Source organism: Balaenoptera borealis (genome assembly GCF_965194805.1).
Source record: "Balaenoptera borealis genome assembly, chromosome: 19".
Lineage (NCBI taxonomy): Eukaryota > Metazoa > Chordata > Mammalia > Artiodactyla > Balaenopteridae > Balaenoptera > Balaenoptera borealis.
Window position 1 is genome coordinate 55,143,382 of NC_138878.1, and position 12,204 is coordinate 55,155,585.

The 12,204-nt window shown below is 46.7% G+C and overlaps 2 pseudogenes across 2 annotated transcripts; one reads left to right on the forward strand and one right to left on the reverse strand.

Annotated features, from left to right (window-relative positions):
• Positions 1-1,899: 1,899 nt before the first annotated feature.
• On the reverse strand, positions 1,900-7,724 carry LOC309616645 (atypical kinase COQ8A, mitochondrial-like; annotated as a pseudogene). The gene is made up of 2 exons: positions 3,473-7,724; positions 1,900-3,108 (listed from the first exon to the last, which is right to left on the reverse strand). The product of its transcript is annotated as an atypical kinase COQ8A, mitochondrial-like (transcript).
• An 11-nt stretch (positions 7,725-7,735) lies between these two features.
• On the forward strand, positions 7,736-8,790 carry LOC309616632 (phosphatidylethanolamine-binding protein 1 pseudogene; annotated as a pseudogene). Its single transcript has one exon. The product of its transcript is annotated as a phosphatidylethanolamine-binding protein 1 pseudogene (transcript).
• Positions 8,791-12,204: the final 3,414 nt, after the last annotated feature.

The window sequence follows — 12,204 nt, forward strand, 5'->3', positions numbered from 1 at the left end:
CAACAAATAATTGGCTTTAAAGACAAAGGCCCTGTTAGCAAGTGTTGTTTTAAGCTTTTGCATGCCGGAGACCTGTATGTGCCTGAGCATCTAGCAAAGCGCATGGGGCTCTTTTCAGAATCAAGTTTATAAAAGCATAAAATCCAGAGGGTTACAGAGGAAACTCATTGCATTAACATACAGTTAGTAAAAATAATAATAATTGTGATATAGTAATATATGTGCTTCTTTATTAATACATTGAAGAATAAGATCTGGCTGCAGATTCAATAACTACCATAATTTCTAAGCGGTGATGAGTAAAACCAATGTTTCAAGAGATCTGCAACAACTGTAATGTGCTATAAAACATCTGTGATTTATTTGGGTGACAAGGTCATAGGTTCTGGCAATAGTATTGTGATTTGTTGCCAAAATTCATAATTGACAAAAATATCAAATGTCATTAGAGGTTAGTGAAAACATAGACGTCAGTTTTTTCCCACCAATGGTGATAGACGCCAAGAACTCTGGACCAGTTGGAGGTCCCAGGACCCCAGGCTGAGAATCCCTGTAGTTTAAAAACACAACATGTGGATCTTGTATAGATCCTGATTTGAACAAACTAACTTAAAAAGACATTTCTGAGATAACTGGGATATTTGAACACAGGGTGTGTATTATAAGATATTAAGGAAATATCGTTCTTTTTTTTTTTTTTTAATTTTTTTCATTTATTATTTATTTATTTATTTATTTATTTTTGGCTGTGTTGGGTCTTCGTTTCTGTGCGAGGGCTTTCTCCAGTTGCGGCGAGTGGGGGCCACTCTTCATCACGGTGCGCGGGCCTCCCACCATCGCGGCCTCTCTCGTTGCGGAGCACAGGCTCCAGACGCTCAGGCTCAGCAGTTGTGGCTCACGGGCCCAGTCGCTCCGCGGCACGTGGGATCCTCCCAGACCAGGGCTCGAACCCGCGTCCCCTGCATTGGCAGGCGGACTCTCAACCACTGCGCCACCAGGGAAGCCCTATCGTTCTTTTTATTTCAGCATTTTTTTAAAAATTGAAACAAGTAAATCAGACAATTACAAGAACTGTATGAAGATTAACAGAGCCTGAAATGACCCCTTGGGTCCAACCAGGTGACAAGTGCATATCATTTCCTTCCACAAGGGCCCAGGGGCCTGGAGTGGGAGGAAGGGCCCCCCACACACCAGTCTTGGAGCCCAGAGACAGAGCATGTGGCTTTCTCTCCCCTTCTGCATCTCCTGCCCTTCCCCACAGGAGGCAGCAGTTCTCTGGAAACCTCTGGTTGTCAAAAAACCTCTAAGAGGGCTTCCCTGGTGGCGCAGTGGTTAAGAATCTGCCTGCCAGTGCAGAGGACACGGGTTCGAGCCGTGCTCCGGGAAGATCCCACATGCCGCGGAGCAATTAAGTCCGTGCGCCACAACTATGGAGCCTGGGCCCTAGAGCCCGCAAGCCACAACTACTGAGCCCACGCGCCACAACTACTGAAGCCCGCGAGCCTAGAGCCCGTGCTCTGCAACAAGAGAAGCCACCGCAATGAGAACCCCATGCACATCAATGAAGAGTAGGCCCCACTCGCCGCAACTAGAGAAAGCCCGTGAGCAGCAACGAAGACCCAATGCAGTCAAACATAAAAAAAAATTAAAAAGTAAAAAATAAAAAAACCTCTAGGACCAGCCAGAGAGCAAGTGTGGGTGGGTCTCTCCTGGTGAAGGAGTACTTTTTGGCAATGCTCAGATCAGCACTTCAAGCTCCAGATCCAGGCCAGACAGGAAAAGGCGGAAAACACAAATCTCCTGCTAGAAACACACACACACAAACCTTATATTACATGCTCAATAAAATCCAAAAAGGCTTTTCTGGTTTTTTTGTTTGTTTGTTTTTGTTTTGTTTGCTTTTGGTGGCAGGGATTCAAAGGGAGAACTCTCATCTTCTGGTTAACCTTCACATTAGCAAAAACCACTGTTACAAAAAGGAAAAGGACATAACATCGTCTTTTTATCGAGAGTCATTTCAGAGGATGAATAAACAATGAGCAGATTCTGACAGACGGCAGTGGGGTTGCATTTTCATTCTTGCGCCTCTCACCCCATACCCACTTAGCAATAAAAACTGTGCATAAGCGCTGGCGACAGGCTCTGCGTGGCCACCCCTCTCGTGCCGTACGAAGTTTAAATGGAGCAGGGGCACCACCTGCTTCCTACTAGTTTTAGCGGCACAGGACGGAGGGTCCGGCCGAGCGGCCGGCCCGTGGCTATGCTGCGCGGCTTGCCTCCTGCGGTAGTTGCTGTAGGCCTCCTCGAACGTGGCCTTGCAGGGGAACGGGGCCTTCAGCTTGGAGCACGTGAGGAAGGAGCCCCCCAGCTTCCTCTGCAGGGAGTAGGTCTCCTCGGTGCTTCAGCATGATGGGGATCGGGTGGTGGATCTTCGCGGTGGTGCTCTGGGCGCCAAAGTCAAAGGGCTCCTCCGAGGCAAAGGCCTCCCCCAGGATGAGGATGGCGTCCAAGTGGGTATCTTCCACGGCCTTGACCTCATAGCCGGTAAGGAACTTCATCTCTATGGAGTTCTTCAGCACGGCCTCCCTGTCCTGGTCAGCAGCAGCCCTGATGATCTGGATGTAGCGGTCCGTGAAGGATCCTTCATGTTCCTGAGCTGCCCCGAAGTCCAGAATAGTCACCCTGTGCTGCTGAGCGCCATCAAAGAAGTTGGCCCAGTTGGGGTCTGTCTGCATGAAGCAGAACTGGAACTGCTCCTGCAGGCACAGGACCAGGATATGGTAGCGGATCTCGTTCCGGATCTCCTGGCTCAGCCCCTCGGCCTGGGCCAAGGGGGAAGCCAGACACCAGCTGCGTGGTCAGCACGTGGGGGCTTCAGAGCTCCTCCACAGTCTCAGGCGTGTAGAAGAAGGGGTGGTCCTTCAGCAGCTCCCTGAACCTGCCCACACAGGTGGCCTCCTGCTGGCAGTCGCACTCGAGGGCCAGCTCCTGCCTCGGCACGTCGAGCAGGTGCTCACGGAACAGGCCTTCCGGAAGCATGTTGCTCCTGTTCAGCACGGTCATGAGCTTGTTGACGTCACAGTTGATGCTCTGGGCCACACCGGGCTACTGGACCTTTTTTCTTTTTTCATATAAATTTATTTATTTTATTTGTTTCTTATTTTTGGCTGTGTTGGGGCTTCGTTGCTGCGCGCGGGCTTTCTCTAGTTGCGGTGAGCAGGGGCTACTCTTTGTTGCAGTGCGCGGGCTTCTCATAGAGGTGGCTTCTCTTGTTGCGGAGCACGTGCTCTAGGCGCACGGGCTTCAGTAGTTGTGGCTCGCAGGCTCTAGAGTGCAGGCTCAGTAGTTGTGGCGCACCAGCTTAGTTGCTCCGCGGCATGTGGGATCTTCCTGGACCAGGGCTCGAACCCGTGTCCCCTGCATTGGCAGGCGGATTCTTAACCACTGCACCACCAGGGAAGCCCCGGGCTACTGGATTTTCATGGCCACCTCGCGGACGACTTTCACGCGAGCCAGGTGCACCTGCCCGATGGAGGCTTGTCCCAGCAGTTGGGGCCCAGGTCGTTGTTGAGAGTTTTCATCATCTGTTTCAGTGTCATGAAGTCCACGCTCTGTCTGACCCGCTCGAAGATCTTGGCCAGATGGGGTTTGATGAAGGCGTCGTCCTGGAAGCTCAGCATCTGGCCCAGCTTGAGCGCCGTCCCCGCGCACCTTGCAGAGCGCGCGCACGATGCGCTCCCTGTCGGCCTCCGACAGGAAGGGGCTGGAATCCAGCACGGCCTTCTTCCCTGAAGGATCCTCGGGACGGAGGCTCTTCTTGGCAACCTTGGCCAGGGCCCCAAAGCCCAGACCCACAGCCAGACCTGCCAGAACCCACAGGCATGTTGACCGAACAAGCTCCATGGAGGTTCTCTGCAGCAACAAGGGGGCAAATCGGAGCATAAAACAGCTTCATTCACACAGCACCTCGTTCATCTTTTTTATTCTTATATTTTTAAAAATTTTTTGGCCGCGCCACGGGGCATGTGAAATCTTAGTTCCCCGACCAGGGATTGAACCCGCGGCCCCAGCATTGGAAGCACAGAGTCCTAACCACTGGACCGCCAGGGAAGTCCTTCGTTTTTGTTTTTTTTCTTTTTGATGTGATAATGGCATTGTGGTTATGATTTTTGTAAAGTCATTACTTGTTTGAGATAGATAATGAAATATTTGAGATAGATAATTATAGCTAGGGTTGGTTTGTTTTTTGTGGCTTAAAAATTAGGGTTTGTTTTAAAGTATTACAGCTAAAGTGAAGTAAGGGAATTTTCTTGGATGATAGTGATGTCCTATTTCTTTTCGTGTGTGTTCTATTTCTTAACAAAGATTGGGATTACACAGTTATAAGCATTTGTCAAAACCCATTGAATAGCATACTTAAGATTTTGCATTTCTTTGTGTACAAATTTTACCTTAAAAAAAAGTAAATAGGGCTTCCCTGGTGGCGCAGTGGTTAAGAGTCCTCCTGCCAATACAGGGGACACGGGTTCGAGCCCTGGTCTGGGAAGATCCCACGAGCCGTGGAGCAACTGGGCCTGTGCTCCACAGCTGCTGAGGCTGCTCTCTGGAGCCCACGAGCCACAACTGCTGAGCCCGTGCACCGCAACTGCTGAGGCCCACGCTCCTGGGGCCCGTGCTCCACAACAAGAGAAGCCACCGCAATGAGAAGCCCGTGCACCACAGCGAAGGGTGGCCCCCGCTCGCTGCAACTAGAGAAACCCCACACGCAGCAACGGAGACCCAACGCAGCCAAAAATAAATAAATAAATAAATAAATAAATAAATAAAATAAATCTTGAACTCTAGGTAACGGTATGTGTATTAGTTTCCTAGGGCTGCCATAACAAAGTACCACAAACTGGGCGGCTTAAAACAACAGAAATTTATTCTCTCATGATTCTGGAGGCCAGAAGTCTGAAATCAAGGTGTCTGCCTGACCATGCTCTCTCGAAGCTTCCAGGAGAGGATCCTTCCTTGCCTCTTTCAAGCTTCTGGTAGTCCCAGGAGCTCCTTGGCTTGTGGCTGCATCACTCCAATCTCTGCCTCTGTCTTCACATGGCCTCTTAGTGTGTCTCTGTGTCTTCACGTGGCTGTCTTCTTATAAGGACACCAGTCATTTTGAGTTAAGAACTTCTAGCATGACTTCCTCTTAACTAATTATACCTGCATCTTTTTTTTTTTTTTTTTGGCCACACCTCACGGCGTGTGGGATCCTAGCTCCCTGACCAGGAATCGGGGATCAAACCCGTGCCCCCTGCAATGGAAGCATGGAGTCTTAACCGCTGGACCACCAGGGAAGTCCCTATATCTGCATCTTATTATTTGGAAATAAGGTCACATTCTAAAGTGCAAGGAGTTAGAACTTCAACATATCTTTTTTGGGGGGACACAATTCAACTCATACTAATACACTTGCTGAAATGTTTAGTGGAAGAGTGTGGAACTTACTTTGAAATGCATTAAAAAAAATGTGATGGGTAGGTGGTGGGATGGATAGAGAGAAAAATGAGTGATAAAGCCAGTAGATTAAAATGCTAATGGTAGAGTCCTGCTGATGGGTATATGGGTGTTCACTGAACAATTACTTCAACTTTTCTGTATGTTTGAAATTTTGAAAAAGAAAGTGTTGCATCTCAAAAAAAAATAAAAGTTTAAGGAGGATAATTGAAATAAGAATAACTGTGCACTGAGAATTGTTGGAGCTGGGTGATGGCTAAGTGGGCGATCATTATGCTAGTCTCTCTGCTTTCTGTATGCTTGGAAATCTCCAAAATAAATTTCCGAGGATTCTGTTTAATGAAGGAACTATGAACAAAACTAATAGACAGGTAAATGAAAGGTACCATGTCTGAAACTGACAAAGGATTAATAATAAGAATATTCAAAGAACCCTTAAAAATAAACACAACAGGGACTTTCCTGGTGGTCCAGTGGTTAAGACTCCATGCTCCCAATGCAGAGGGCCCGGGTTTGATCCCTGATCAGGGAACTAGATCCCACATGCATGCTGCAACTAAAGATTCCACATGCCACAACAAAGATCCCACATGCCGCAACTAAAAGATCTGCATGCTGCAACTAAAGGTTCCACGTGCTGCAACAAAGATCCCGCGTGCTGCAACTAAGACCCGGCGCAGACAAATAAATAAAAAAAAATTTTTTTAAGAAAAAGAAAAAGGGACTTCCCTAGTGGCACAGTGGTTAAGAGTCCGCCTGCCAAAGCAGGGGACATGGGTTCGAGCCTTGGTCCGGGAAGATCCCACATGCCGCAGAGCAACTAAACCCACGTGCCACAACTACTGAAGCCTGCGCGCCTAGAGCCCATGCTCCGCAGCAGGAGAAGCCACCGCAATGAGAAGCCCGTGCACCGTGATGAAGAGTAGCCCCCGCTCACTGCAACTAGAGAAAGCCCACGTGCAGCAACAAAGACCCAACGCAGCCAAATAAATAAATAAATTTATATTTAAAAAAAAGAACACTACAACCACCTCCTCCCTCCCCAAAAAATAGGGTGAGCAAAGGATGTGAGCACTTAAATGTCAGAAGACTAAAAAACTGTCAAGCATATGAAAGTGAGTTCAAAATCATTAGTACTCAGAAAAATGGAAGTAAAAACAGCCAGAATATGAGTGTTCATGGCAAAATTCCCTTCAGATTTTCTATACATGTGAAATTTTTCATAATAAAAAGTGGGGAAAAAACAATGAGCAGTCACTTAGCACCTAGTAGACAGACAAAAATTAGAAAGCTGGATCATGTCAAGTGGTGGAGGGGATGTAGAGACCCAGGAACTCTCATGCACTGGGGGTAGGAGTGGCCTGGGAGGCCATTCTGGAGGGCGATATGCACCTCCCTCCTTCCCAGAAATCATGCTCCTAGGTGGCATCCCCTAGAAATTCTCACATGGGTCTGTAAGGGGTGGTGCCTAAGGATGTCCGCTGAGCATTACTTGTGGTGGTTGGCGCTGGGGGCAGCCGGCTGCCCTGGGTTTCACCTTGGGGGCGTGGGCAGTTAAACTTCAAGGAACACACACCAGGGGGTCCTGTGGGCAATGAGAAGATGGGATGAAATATGCACAGAGCAACGTGGATAGAGCTTTACCTTACAGTATTGAGGGACACGTAGAGTAGGATACATAATAAAATTGCAATTACATAGATTAGAAGCATATGCCACATCAATACACTTTCTTTTTTCTTTTTTTGGCTGTGCCGCTGCTTTTGGGATCTTAGTTCCCTGACCAGAGATTGAACCCAGGCCCTCGGCAGTGAAAGTACAGAGTCCTAACCACTGGACGGCCAGGGAATTCCCCATCAATACACATTTCGCAAGCACACGTATAAAGAAAAGATAATGTGGAGTGAGGTAGACAAACAGGTTTGTCCAGTGAACACCCTTGGAACCCCAGGAGCAAGGGCTCCCCCTGCCCAAATCCAGCCTCCCAGAAGGGCAGTGCCTTTGGCAATGAAATGCCGCCATGTGGGCCACCCCTTAGGATTTTGGACTGAGAGACTTGCCCCACTGCTGACAGGTATGCCTCTTTTGAGAGGTAATTATTAGTCTGCTATTGGCCACTAGTGGGGAAAGATGGTCTCATGAGGGGATATTGGAATCTCAGAGTTGACATTCCTTCAGTAGCCTTCTTATAGGGCAAGACAACTAAATTTCCATTATTAAAAACAGGGTATGGGCAGACTGCTGGGAGTGTGGGCTGTTACCCTGCGTGAGTCCTCCCGCAGCTTTCCCTGCTGTCCGATCCTCTCAGCTTCGCGATGCCGGTGGACCTCAGCAAGTGGTCCGGGCCTTTGAACCTGCAGGAAGTGGACGAGAGGCCGCAGCACCCGCTGCAGGTCAAATACGGCGGGGTGGAGGTTGACGAGCTGGGCAAAGTGCTGACACCCACCCAGGTTAAGAACCGGCCCACCAGCATTGCATGGGATGGCCTCGATCCAGGTAAACTGTATACCTTGGTCTTGACAGACCCGGATGCTCCCAGCAGGAAGGACCCCAAATACAGGGAATGGCACCATTTCCTGGTGGTCAACATGAAGGGCAACGACACCAGCAGTGGCACGGTCCTCTCCTATCATGTGGGCTCTGGGCCTCCCAAGGGCACAGGCCTTCACCGCTACATCTGGCTGGTTTACGAGCAGGACAGGCCACTGAAGTGTGATGAGCCCATTCTCAGCAACCGATCTGGAGACCACCGTGGCAAATTCAAGGTGGCGAATTTCCGCAAAAAGTACGAGCTCGGGGCTCCGGTGGCCGGCACGTGTTACCAGGCCGAATGGGATGACTATGTGCCCAAACAGTATGAGCAGCTGTCTGGGAAGTAGAGGAAAGCCAGGAGATGGACACGGTCCCAGAGTTCCCAAGCAGTGTTTCAGTTTAGTGATGCATGTAGATTTCTCCCCTTCCCCCTGCCTGATCCCTGAGCGGTCAGATTTAGGTTTAGGGTGACTTTTCCTTCTGCCTGTCCTCTGTAATTCTAGGGGGTTTATGTTTTGATCAAATTTGAACTCCGTTTTGTTGGGGGATATTTTGGTACTAGGATGGGGTCATCAAAATGTTAATATAAGAATAACAACCCAGACGTTAAAGAAGAAAAAAATTCTGGTAAAAAGACCAGGTCTGCAGTATTAGAACAGAGCATCAAAGAATCTTTAAGGGAGGTTGAAAAAAAGAAAAGGTTGATTGCCTCTGCCTTTGTGAGCCCGAGCCCAGGATTGTCTGTGATGGCATCTTCTGGCATGTGTTTTCATGGCCCTGTCTCTCACTAAGACAACCAGGGGCCGGCACGTCCGCTAGTCCCCCATGTGATACATCTCAGGCTGGTTATTGGGTGTCAGTGTCCTGCTCTGGCTCCTTTAAAGAGCAATACTGAAAAAAGCAATAGGGAGAGAGTTGCTGTTAAAGCTTGGCCATCTAGATGAGCTGCAGGGCTGAGTGAGAGGTCATCAGAAATCCGAAAGTCTGTGCCTGTTAAATTGATCACTCTTCGGTGTAAGAAAAGCTGGTCTCTAGTTGCTGAATGTTGTGTTAATTCTGCTGTTTGCTTATAGTTGAATAAAAATAAAAACATTGTGAAAAAAAAAAAACAAAAAAACAGGGTATGGGACTTCCCTGGTGGCGCAGTGGATAAGAATCCGCCTGCCAATGCAGGGGACGTGGGTTTCAGCCCTGGTCCGGGATGATCCCACATGCCACGGAGCAAATAAACCCTTGCGCCACAACTACTGAGCCTGCTCTCTAGAGACCGCGAGCCACAACTACTCAGCCCACGTGCCACAACTACGGAGCCTGCGTGCCACAACTACTGAGCTCGTGTGCCACAACTACTGAGTTCGCGCGCCTCAACTTGAGCCCGCGTGCCGCAAACTACAGAGCCCACGTGCCCTGGAGCCTGACTGCCACAACTAGAGAAGAGAAAACCCGCACGCCACAACTAGAGAGAAGCCCACGCGCCACAATTAAAGATCCCACATGCCTCAACAAAGATCCCACGTGCTACAACTAAGACCTGACGCAGCCAAAAATAAATAAATAATAAATCTTTTTTTTTAAAAAAAAGCTCACTGGGTATTCAAAGAAGCAGGAAAACACAATGCAATTAATCAGGAAGTCTGAAATGGGTCTCACGGGGCTAAAAATCAAGGTGTCAGTGGAGCTGTGTTCCTGGTGGAGGCTTTAGGGAAGAGTCTGTTTCCTTACCTTTTCCACCTTCACTCCTTAGCTCATGGAACCTCCTCTGTCTTCAAAGCCCATCACTCAACCTCTGCTTCCATCGTCCCATCTCGCTCACTCTGACCCTCTTGCTTCCTCCTTGAATGATCCTTGTGATTACACTGGGCCCACGTGAATAATCCAGAATAATCCTCTCAGTTCAAGATCCTTAATTTAATCCTATCCGCAAAGGCCCTTCTGCCATGTAAGGTAACATATTCACAGGTTCTGGGTTTTCGGATGTGAACAGTTTGGGGGGCCATTTTTGTATCTACCAACCACCCTATTGAAAATTGCAATCTTCCCTAGCCCAGCGCTTCCAATCTCTTTATTCTGTTTAATTTTTTCTCTTTTTTTCCCGTTTAATGTTTTCCATAATTCTTATCACCTTCTAACATATTATATAATCCACTTGCTTATGATATTGCTTATTATCTGTTTTGCCCTGCTAGAATATAAACTCCTGATATAAACTGGTACCCAGAATAGTGCCAGGCACATAATAGGTGCTCAAAAATATCTGTGAATGAGGCTCTGCATGATCTGGCTCCAGGCCACCTCTCCTATCTCATTCCCTTTCACTCTCATCCTTGCTCACTGCCTTTCACCAACACTGGCCTCGCTGCCCCTTTAACATGCCAAGCACGTTCTTGTCTTAGACTTTTGCACCTGCTGTTTCTTAAGTGTCCCTCTTCCCATGTCCTTGCATGGGTCTCTGCTCTCTCCCTTGCACAGAGAGAATGAACAAAATATGGATACTTATTGAATTAATGAATGGATAGAGTTCTAATACATCAATAAAACAGAATACTCTGAAACTGTTAGAAAAAAGTGAGGTAGGGGGTCTCCACGTGAGGGCAAGACCCACCTTGCCTGCCCTCTAAACCCCAGAGAGCTGCCAAGGTCCCAGCCAGACAGTTTTCACTCCGCTCTGGTTGGCATTTAATAAAACTGAAGTCAAAATAAGGAAGAAGGATGTTTTTGAAACTAGAAAATACGTTCAAATTACGTTTTTTTTCCAAGACACTCCCCCTCCAAATAAATTAATTAATTAAATAGTGAAAGAAAGAAAAGAAAAGAATGAGGTCGAATGTGATAATATGGAATGACTTCTAAGATATAATGTAATGAAAAAAAGTAAGAAAAATATACAGTAAATTGTATGTAATAGGCTTCCATTTACATAAAAATGATGTATTTCTGGAAGTTTACATAAGAAATTGATAACATCACTTGACTCCCCAAGAGGGAGACTTATTTTCACTGTATATCCTTTTGTAATACTTAATTTTTAAAATCATATTCATGATAAAATTGTTTCTTCAATAAAAACTAGTAATCAAAAGAAGTAGTAGTGAACTAGAGAAAAGAAAATATTTAATAAACCTAGGGCAGTAATTGCTATCATTTTGTAACATCTAGAAAAATTTGTGAATGAATGAATGGGTTACTCTCTAGAAGCCTGGACCATGATTCACAGCCAAGCATTTATCCAGCTCGCTCACTGTATTTCCACATACTGCTTGCATGCTTTCTGGTCTGTTCTCTTGGTCAGTGCCACTGCTATTCCTGCCGACACTTGGTATTATCCAGATTTCTAAATTTTGCCCAATAAATAGATGTTAGATGACATCTCATTGTTGTTTTAATTTGCATTTTCAGATTACTATTGATTTTGAGCATTTCCTAATGTGCTGGCGAATAGTTTGGGCTTCCTGTCCTCACAGTCATACGTTTGTGTCCCTTGTGTATTTTTCTATCAGGGTTGTTGTCTTTCTGTGTTGATTTGCAGGAGTTCCTAGTGGTTTCTGAATTGTAATCACTCATCAGTTTTAAACGCTGCAAATATCTTCTCTCATTCTTCCCATTAAATACTAACTTTGTCTATGATGTCTTTCCTTGAAAAGAGACTTAATTTTAAAATGAGCAAATTCATCAGTTGTTTTGCCTTATGGTTTATACTTTGGAAGTTTTGTTTTAGAAGTCTTTCCCCACTCCTAATTCACTGCTCCTGTTATCACTGGATGCATAACAAACTGTGCTAAACTTAGTGGTGTAAAACAGCAAGAATTTATTACATTTACCTCTCATGGTTCTGGGAGTGACTGGGCTCAGCTGAGCGGTTCTTACTTGGGTCTCTCATGCCATTGAAGCCAGATGGTGTCTAGGGCCAGAGTCATCTCATTCCAGGCTTTCTCACTCATGTGTCTGGCAATTGATGCTGGCTGTCGGCTAGAACACAAAACCTCTTCATATGCCTTGGGCTTCCTTACAACATGGCAACTGGATTCCAAGAAAAAGCATCCCAAGACAGCCAAGTCTTTTATGACCTAGCCTCAGAAGTCACTGTTATACACTGATTTTTTGTATCTCACCAAAATTTATATATTGAAGCCCTCACCTCCAGTATGATGATATTTGGAGATGAGGCCTTTGGGAGGT